Genomic DNA, 10,542 nt, shown 5'->3' on the forward strand with positions numbered 1-10,542 from the left:
TGGGCTTTGCTTGCTTTGGATTTGAGGAGAAATGGGTCTTGGATGGCCTTGGTTCAATTGGTGAAGAATTGAGTTCAAAGGGAATTTTAATTAAATTTTGGCCCATGGGTGTTGCTCCCAGGAGGCTGCCCTGCCCTTGTGGAGGGCAGGGCAGAAAATTGAAGCTTGGTGCGTGGATTTGGTGCGGCGTGGTCGAGGATTGGTGCGCCATTGGTGCGAGTCTGGCACGGCATGGTGCTTGAGAGGCTGCCCTGCCCGCGCCAAGGGCAGGGCAGAAAAGTTGATGCGCCAGATTTGAGTTGGTGCGCGCGCTTGGTGCTGCTAGGGGAGGAAATTGGTGCGCCAGGATCGAAATTGGTGCGTGCATGGTGCTGCCACACACACGATGCTGCCCTGCCCGCGCCAAGGGCAGGGCAATGTTCCAACTCTCTCGTCCTGTGTTCGAACCACAGAGGACGCACACGCTTCATTAATTTCCTTGGCTTATTTTTGCTTATTTTTGGCCCTTAAAGATGCCTTTCGTTCCGGCCTCAATTGGACGCCAAATATGGATTTCTATATATCGTTGGAAAGCTCTGAATGTCAGCTTTCCAACGCAACTGGAAGCGCATCAATCGGACGTCTGTAGCTCAAGTTATAGCCCTTTGAAGTAGGCATGGTCATGCTGTGAGCGCCCAGATTTTACCAAGGATGATGCATTCATCTTCTTCCTTCCTCTCCATGGTTGCAGAGGAAGGTCCGTGTGCCTTAAACACAAGGTAGTCCCGATTCAATTGAAGGACTAACTCTCCTCTGTTAACATCTATCACAGCTCCTACTGTGGCCAGGAAAGGTCTCCCAAGGATGATGCATTCATCCTCCTCCTTCCTAGTGTCTAAGATTATGAAATTAGCAGGGATGTAAAGGCCTTCAACCTTCACTAGCATGTCCTCTACCAATCCATAAGCTTGTCTTACTGACTTGTCTGCCATTTGTAATGAGAATATGGCAGGTTGTACCTCAATGATCCCTAGTTTCTCCATTACAGAGAGTGGCATAAGATTTATGCCTGACCCCAGGTCACACAGAGCCTTGTTAAAGGTCATAGTGCCTATGGTACAGGGTATTAAGAATTTGCCTGGATCTTGTCTCTTTTGAGGTAAAGTTTTCTGAATCCATGTATCTAGTTCACTAATGAGCAAGGGAGGTTCACCTTCGCAAGTCTCAATATCAAACAACTTGGCATTCAGCTTCATGATGGGTCCTAGATATTGAGCAACTTGCTCTCCAGTCACATCTTCATCCTTTTCTGAGGAAGAATAGTCTTCAGAGCTCATGAATGGGAGAAGGAGATTTAGTTGGATCTCTATGGTCTCTATATGAGCCTCAGATTCCTTTAGATCCTCAATAGGGAACTCCTTCTTGCTTGAGAGACGTCTCATGAGATCTTCCTCATTGGGATTCGCGTCCTCTCCCTCCTCCTTGCATTCAGCCATATTGATTATATCAATGGCCTTGCACTCTCTTTTTGGATTTTCTTCAGTATTGCTTGGGAGAGTACTAGGAGGGGTTTCAGTGATTTTCTTACTCAGCTGGCCCACTTGTGCCTCCAGATTTCTGATGGAGGACCTTGTTTCATTCATGAAACTTAAAGTGGCCTTAGACAAATCAGAGACTAAGTTTGCTAAGTTAGAGGTATTCTGTTCATAATTCTCTGTCTGTTGCTGAGAAGATGATGGATAAGACTTGATATTGCTGAGCCTATTTCTTCCACCATTATTAAAGCCTTGTTGAGGCTTTTGTTGATCTTTCCATGAGAAATTCGGATGATTTCTCCATGATGAATTATAGGTGTTTCCATAAGGTTACCCATGTAATTTACCTCTGCCATTGCAGGGTTTTCAGGATCATAAGTTTCTTCTTCAGAAGATGTCTCTTTAGTACTGTTGGATGTATTTTGCCATCCATTCAGACTTTGAGAAATCATGTTGACTTGCTGAGTCAACACTTTATTCTAAGCTAATATGACATTCAGAGCATCAATTTCAAGAACTCCCTTCCTCTGAGGCGTCCCATTATTCATGGAATTCCTCTTAGAAGTGTACATAATTGGTTATTTGCAACTATGTCAATAAGTTCTTGAGCTTCTGCAAGCGTTTTCTTTAGGTGAATGGATCCACCTGCAGAGTGGTCCAATGACATCTTGAAAAACTCAGATAGACCATAATAGAATATATCTAATATGGTCCACTCTGAAAATATGTCAGAAGGACATTTTTTGGTCATCTGCTTGTATCTTTCCCAAGCTTCATAGAAGGATTCACCATCTTTTTGCTTGAAGGTCTGAACATCCACTCTAAACTTGCTCTACCTTTGAGGAGGAAAGAATTTATCCAAGAAGGCCGTGACCAGCTTATCCCAGGAGTCCAGACTATCTTTAGGTTGTGAGTCCAACCATGTTCTAGCTCTGTCTCTTACAGCAAAAGGGAAAAGCATGAGCCTGTAGATTTCAAGATCTACTCCATTCGTCTTAACAGTCTCACAAATCTGCAAGAACTCAGTTAAAAACTGGTAAGGATCTTCAGATGGAAGTCCATGAAACTTGCAGTTCTGTTGCATTAGAGCAACTAATTGAGGTTTCAGCTCAAAATTGTTTGCTCCAATGGCAGAAATTGAGATGCTTCTTCCATCAAACTTGGACGTGGGTTTAGTAAAATCACCAAGCATCCTCCTTGTATTATTGTTGTTGGGTTCGGCTGTCATCTCCTTCTCTTGTTCGAAAATTTCAGAAAGGTTGCCTCTGGATTGGTGTAATTTAGCTTCTCTTAGTTTTCTCTTCAGAGTCCTTTCAGGTTCAGGATCAGCTTCAACAAGAGTGCTTTTTCCTTGTTCTTGCTCATATGAAAGAGAAGAGAATAAGAAAAGAAGAGGAATCCTCTATGTCACAGTAAAGAGGATCCTTATTATTAGTAGAAGAAGAAAATAATAAAGAAAGGAGAATCCAAACACAAGGGTAAGGATAGAGGCAGTGATTGGAGATGAAGAGAGGTGAAGAGAAGTGTTAGTAAATGAATAAATAAATAGAAAAAGATGAGAGAGAGAATTCGAAAATTAATTTTGAAAAGGAGTTACTAATTTTTGAAAATTAAAGGTGAGATAGAATTAAAATTAAAATTTAAAACAATTAGTTAATTAATTGAAAAGAATTTTGAAAAAGAGGTGAGATATTTTCGAAAATTAGAGAGGGAGAAGTAGTTAGGTGGTTTTGAAAAAGATAAGAAACAAACAAAATGTTAATTAGTTAGTTGAAAAAGATATTAAAAATCAAATTTGAAAAGATAAGAAGATAAGATAAGATAAGATATTTTAAAATCAAATTTTTTAAAAAGATAAAATTTTGAAAAAGATATGATATAAAAGATAAGATAAGATAGATTTAATTTTTTAAAAAATTAAAATTAATTACTTAACTAACAAGAAACTAAAAGATAAGATTCTAGAATTTAAAGATTGAACATTTCTTAACAAGAAAGTAACAAACTTCAAATTTTTGAATCAATCATATTACTTGTTAGTATAATTTTCGAAAATCAAGATAAAATTAAGAAAAAGATTTTTGAAAAATATTTAAAAAGATTTTCAAAAATTAAATAAAAAATAAAAAAGATTTAATTTTTGAAAAAGACTTTGAAGAGATAAGATTTTTAAAATTGAAAATTTGACTTGACTCATAAGAAACAACTTATTTTAAAAAAAATTTGACTAAGTCAACTCAAATTTTTGAAATTTTGAGAGAAATAAGGAAAAGATATATTTTTTATTTTTGAAATTTTAATTATGAGATAGAAAAACACAATTATGACCCAAAACATGAAAATTTAGGATCAAAACACATGATGCATGCAAGAACACTATGAATGTCAAGATGAACACCAAGAACACTTTGAAGATCATGATGAACATCAAGAACATATTTTTCAAAATTTTTTGATGCAAAGAAAACATGCAAGACACCAAACTTAGAAATCTTTAATGTTTAGACTCTATGAATGCAAGAATGCACATGAAAAACAATAAAAGACACGAAACAAGAAAACATCAAGATCAAACAAGAAGACTTACTAAGAACAACTTGAAGATCATAAAGAGCACTATGAATGCATAATTTTTTTTTTCGAAAAATGCAAGAAAAATTTTAAAGCATGCAATTGACACCAAACTTAAAAATTGACTCAAAACTCAAACAAGAAACACAAAATATTTTTTATTTTTATGATTTTATGATTTTTTTGTATTTTTATTATTTTTTTCGAAAATAATTTTTGGGAAAAACGAAAACAAAGAAAAATTTTGAAAAATTTTTGAAAACTTTTTTGAAAAGAAAACTACCTAATCTGAGCAACAAGATGAACCGTTAGTTGTCCATACTCGAACAATCCCCGGTAACGGCGCCAAAAACTTGGTGGACGAAATTGTGATCATCAACAATGGCTCCAAAGACTCGGTAGCACTCTCAAACGTGAATCACACTTAGTCACAACTCCGCACAACTAACCAGCAAGTGTACTGGGTCGTCCAAGTAATACCTTACGTGAGTAAGGGTCGATCCCACAGAGATTGTTGGTATGAAGCAAGCTATGGTCATCTTGTAAATCCCAGTCAGGCAGATTTAACTATATTAAGAGATTATTGGATTTTCGAATAATAATAAATAAATAAAATAGAAAATAAAGATAAAGTTACTCATGTAATTCAATGGTGGGAATTTCAGATAAGTGCGTGGAGGTGCTTGTCCCTGTTGGATCTCTGCTTTCCTACTGTCTTCCTTCAATCCTTCTTTTTCCTTTCCATGGCAAGCTGTATGTAGGGCATCACTGTTGTCAATGGCTACATCCCATCCTCTCAGTGAAAATGATCCAAATGCTCTATTACAGCACGGCTAATCATCTGTCGGTTCTCGATCATGTTGGAATAGAATTCCTTGATTCTTTTGCGTTTGTCATCACGCCCGACAATCGCGAGTTTGAAGCTCGTCACAATCATTCAATTCTGGAATCCTACTTGGAATACCACAGACAAGGTTAGACTTTTCGGATTTCCATGAATGCCGCCATCAATTCTAGCTTATACCACGAAGATTCTGATTAAGGAATCCAAGAGATATGCGCCCGGTCTAAGGTAGAACGGAAGTGGTTTTTAGTCACGCGCGTTCATAGGTGAGAATGATGATGAGTGTCACGAATCATCACATTCGTCATGTTGAAGTGCAACGAATATCTTAGAACAAGAATAAGTCGAATTGAATAAAAAATAGAAGTACTTGCATTAAAACTCGAGGTACAGCAGAGCTCCACACCCTTAATCTATGGTGTGTAGAAACACCACCGTTGAAAATACATAAGTGATGAAGGTCCAGGCATGGCCAAGAGGCCAACCCCCAAAACATGATCACAGGATCAAAAATACAATCCAGGATGAAAATATAATAGTAAAAAGTCCTATTTATACTAGACTAGCTACTAGGGTTTACAGAAGTAAGTAATTGATGTAGAAATCCACTTCCAGGGCCCACTTGGTGTGTGCTTGGGCTGAGCTTGAACTTTACACGAGCTAAGGCTTCTATTGGAGTTGAACGCCAAGTTGTAACGTGTTTTTGGCGTTCAACTCTGGTTCGTGACGTGTTTCTGGCGTTTGACTCCAGAATGCAGCGTAGAACTAGCGTTGAGCGCCAGTTTGCGTCATCTAATCTCGAATAAAGTATGAATGATTATATATTTCTGGAAAGCTCTGGATGTCTACTTTCTAACACCGTTGAGAGCACGCCATTTGGAGTTCTGCAGCTCCAGAAAATCCATTTCGAGTGCAGGAAGGTCAGAATCCAACAGCATCAGCAGTCCTTTGTCAGCCTTTTATCAGAGTTTTGCTCAGGTCCCTCAATTTCAGCCAGAAATTACCTGAAATCACAGAAAAACACACAAACTCATAGTAAAGTCCAGAAATGTGAATTTAGCATAAAAACAAAAGAAAACATCCCTAAAAGTAGCAAGATTATACTAAAAACTACTTAAAAACAATGCCAAAAAGCGTATAAATTATCCGCTCATCACTTATCTGCCATCTCTAATAAGATCTTGGCAGCTTGCTGGTGTGCGTGTACGCAAACCCCACACTTTTCGTATAGCAGCATTACTAGCAAGTTCACTGGGTCGTCCAAGTAATACCTGAGCGAGTCAGGGTCAATCCCATGAGGATTGTGGCTTGAAGCAACCTATGGTTATCTTGCAGGTCTTAGTCAGGCAGAATCAAAAGGTTGTTGGATGTAATATTCTGTAAATAATTAAAAGCAATAATAGGAATAGAGTTGAGAGTTGAAGTTGCTTTGTCTTTCTGAATTAACTCTGGTACTATTGTCTTCTTTGCATGTAAATGATTTTCTTCTATGGCAGGCTGTAAGTGATCAAAGCCATTGCCTGTGGTCATTAATCTCCTCTACTATAGAATGAACGCCATTGGTCATGGTCATTCAATCTGACGAATGGTGAAGTGCTTAGCAAGTCATTCTCCGAGCGATCCTACTCAAAACGCCACAAACAAGGTCGAATCTTCCAGATCAGAGAATGCTGCTTCTTTGGATTCTAGCCTATACCACGGAGACCCTAATCATCCCATAAATTGGCTGAACTGGTGTCTCGAGAATTCCCCAACGAAGTTGTGGATTAATCGTCTGAGAGATGTATAAACATAGCTGTTGGCTCATGCTTTTCTTCCAGGTACTCACATGAACCCAAGTAGACGTGGGTATTTGTCAGGCACATTCATCTTAATGTGATAAACAGAGCTGATTGGTTAGATCATTCTATTCACCATGATGAAGATCGGGATATACATCTTAGAGATAGATCAAACACGGATTGAAGAAGAAACAGTAATACTTTTATTAATTCATAGGACTCTGCAAGGCTCCTCCCCTCAACCTAGGAGGTTTAGAAACTCATACTGAATGTAAAAACAATGGTAAAACATGTATGATATGTAAAAGGTTCCAAAGTCTCTTGAATTACATAAATAAAATCCCTTAAATACTAAACAGATGACTAGTAAGGGTAAAATAGTCTATTTAGCTCTAAAATCCACTTCTAGGACCCACTTGATGAGTGTTTGGGTTGAGCTTTGATGAGATCCTCGTGCTATGAGGCTCCTTGGGTGTGAAACACCAGCCAGAGGGTCCTCTTTGGACGTTTGTACATTGGTCTCTGCTCTTTGTGCGCTGGACGCCAGGAAGAGGGCAGGAAGCTGGTGTTGGATACCAGTTTTGGGGCTTCTAATCCGAAGCAAAGTATAGACTATTATATATTTCTGGAAACCTCTGGAAGTTAGCTTTCCATATCCATTAAGAGAGCTCTATTTAGACTTCTGTAGCTCTAGGAAACCTCTTTCGAATGTAGGCAGGTTAGATCTAGACAGCATCTGTAGTGCTTTCTCTATCTCTGAATCAGACTTCTACTCCAGCTCCTCAATTTCAGCCAGAAAATACCTGAAATTTCCCAAAAACACAAAAACTCATAGTATAATCCAAAAATGTGAATTTAACACTAAAACCTATAAAAACTCAATAAAAACTACTAAAAGCTATATGAAAATAATGTCAAAAAGCGTATAAAATATCTGCTCATCACTTGCACCTCAAAAATTCCCATCCTCTCCATTATAGAGAGAGGCATGAGGTTTATGCTTAACCCTAGGTCACATAAAGCCTTCTCAAAGGTAATTGTTCCAATGGTGCAGGGAATTTGGAAGCATCTAGGATCCGACAGCTTCTAAGGTAGTTTCTTCTAAACCAAGGCATTGAGTTCTTTGGTGAGCACTAGAGGTTCATCCTCCAATGTTTCTGTAATACTGAGCAACTTGCTCTTCCCTAGTTTCCTCTTCCTCATCAGAGGAGGAGTAATCTTCAAAGTCTATAATCTGCAACAAGGAATTCAAGGGAACCTCTATGGTCTCCTCATGAGCTTTGGGTCCCTTTAGTTCTTCAATAGGAGGGTCCTTAGTGGTCGTTACAAGCCCAGCTACTCCTATTGTGGCATTCAATGCCAGGACTTGTCTCTCTTTGGCATTGGACGCCGAGCTACTCCATTACTGGCATTCAACACTAGAGCATCCCCTTCAGATTTGGCCTCAACTTCTACAGTGATGGCCTTGCACTCTTCTCTTGGGTTAACTTCAGTGTTACTTGAGAGAGTGTTAGGAGGGATCTCAGGGATCCTCTTACTCAGCTGACCAATCTGTACCTCTAGATTCCTAATAGAGGATCTTGTTTCAGTAATGAAGCTATGAGTGGTCTTAGAGAGATCAGAGACTATAGCGGCTAAGTTAGAGAGGCTCTGCTTAGAAGTCTGCATCTGTTGTTGAGAAGGTGGGAATAGTCTCTTATTGAACCTATTATAGTTCCTTCCACTTTAATTATTTTTGAAGCCTTGTTGAGGCTTCTGTTGATCCCTCCATGAAAAGTTAGGATAATTTCTCCATGATGAGTTGTAGGTGTTTCCATAAAGCTCATTATTGGGATTCAAGGAATTTCCCAAATAGTTAACCTCATTCATCATGGGTTGATCTGGATCATAGCCATCTCCTTCATAGGAGGCATTTTGAGTGCTGCCAGCTGTAGCTTGTAATCCAGTCAAATGCTGAGAGATCATGTTAACCTGTTGGGTCAAGATCTTGTTCTGAGCCAATATGGCATTAAGAGTGTCAACCTCCAGCACTCATTTTTTCTGAGCCACCCCATTGTTCATAGGGTTCTTCTCAGAAGTATACATGAATTGGTTGTTTGCAACCATGTCAATGTGTTCCTGTGCCTCTTCAGGTGTTTTCTTCAGGTAGAGTGATCCACCAGCAAAATGGTCCAATGCCATCATGGACAATTCAGAGAGACCATCATAGAAGATATCTAGCATGGTCTAACTGAAATCATGTTGGGATGACATCTTCTGATCAGTTGCTTGTACCTCTCCCATGCTTTATAGAGGGATTTACCCTCTTTTTGTTTGAAGGTCTAAACTTCCACCCTAAGTTTGCTTAGCTTCTGAGGTGGGAAGAAATTGGTCAAAAATGGATTGACCACTTTTTCCCAAGAGTCAAGGCTTTTCTTAGGCTGAGAATCCAGCCATAACCTAGCCATGCCCCTTACAGCAAAAGGAAAAAGCATAAGTTTGTAGATTTTTTGATCCACTCCATTAGTCTTGACAGTATCACATATCTGCAAGAAATCAAAGATGAATCTGTTGGGATCTTCCTATGAAAGTCCATGAAACTGGCAGTTCTATTGAACTAAAGTGACCAGTTGAGGCTTCAACTCAAAATTATTTGCACTGATGGCAGGTATAGAGATGCTGCGCCGATAGAAGTCAGAAGTGGGTGCAGTAAAATCACATAAGACCTTTCTTATGTCTCCTCTATCGTTAGGGTTGGCTGTCATATCTGTATTCTCAGCTTCTTGTTCGAAGAGTTCTGTGAGATTTTCTCCAAAATGTTGTGCTTTAACTTGTTGTAAATGCCTCCTTAGAGTCCTCTCAAGTTCAGGATCAGGATCAAAGAGAGGTTCTTTATCCCTGTTCCTGCTCATAAAAAAAAGAAAGAATGCAAGAAGAGAAGAAAAAAAGGATTCTCTATGATAGAGTATAAAGGTCCTTTGTTAGAGGGAGAGAGATCAAGAAGAAAAGAGAAGAAGATGTCATCTAATAAGGATAGTTTTCAAAAATTAATAGAGAGAAAAGAGGAGATATTTTCGAAAATAGAGAGGGAAAAGTAGTTAGGTGATTTTGAAAAAGATAAGAAAAAAGTTAGTTAGTTGATTGAAAAAGATTTGATTAATTTTAAAAGATAAGTAAGTTTCAAAATTTTAAAAAGAAAGATAAGATAGAGATTTAAAAGGTTTAGGAAAGATAAGATTTAAAAATGAAAAATTTTGAAAATCAAACTTTAAAAGATGGTAAAGATTTAAAAAAATAAGAATTTAAAATTTAAGGTTTTAAAAGAAGATAAGATAAGAAAGATTTAAGGTAGAAAGATATGATAAAGATTTGAAAAAGATTTTGAATTTTCGAAATTTGAGATTTGAAAATATTTAATTTTGAAACAAAATTAAAATAAGATAAGATAAGATTTTTGAATTTTAAAGAAAAATAAACAAAAGATAAGATAAAGATTTAAAAAGATGAGATTTAAAATTTAAAAATTAAACTTTACTAACAAGAAAAAACCAAACTTAAATTTTTTTTTTAAATCAAGATAAGACAAGATAGTAAAGATTTTTGAAAAATTAAAGAAAGGTAAAAGAAATTTTTTATTTTCAAATTTTTAAAGAAAAAAAAATCAACTAAAAGACACCAAACTTAAAAATTTAAGATCAAATGACACTAATTTTTTTTTTCAAAAATTTGAAAGAAAAATATCAAAAGGGTACCAAACTTAAAAATTTTAAAATCAAACAAAGAAAAGAAATAAGAACAACTCGAATTCCAAGAAAAACACTCAAGAACAATTTCAAAAATTTAAAGAAAAGAT

At 37.3% G+C, this 10,542-nt stretch overlaps 2 non-coding genes across 2 annotated transcripts; both read left to right on the forward strand.

Annotated features, from left to right (window-relative positions):
- The first annotated feature begins 2,239 nt into the window (after positions 1-2,239).
- On the forward strand, positions 2,240-2,343 carry LOC127746026 (small nucleolar RNA R71). The gene has a single exon (XR_008007647.1). It is a non-coding gene; the product is annotated as a small nucleolar RNA R71 (small nucleolar RNA).
- Positions 2,344-8,943: 6,600 nt separating this feature from the next.
- Positions 8,944-9,052, forward strand: LOC127746171 (small nucleolar RNA R71). The gene has a single exon (XR_008007790.1). It is a non-coding gene; the product is annotated as a small nucleolar RNA R71 (small nucleolar RNA).
- The last annotated feature ends 1,490 nt before the right edge of the window (positions 9,053-10,542 follow it).

This window comes from Arachis duranensis, chromosome 3 (assembly GCF_000817695.3).
Source record: "Arachis duranensis cultivar V14167 chromosome 3, aradu.V14167.gnm2.J7QH, whole genome shotgun sequence".
NCBI lineage: Eukaryota > Viridiplantae > Streptophyta > Magnoliopsida > Fabales > Fabaceae > Arachis > Arachis duranensis.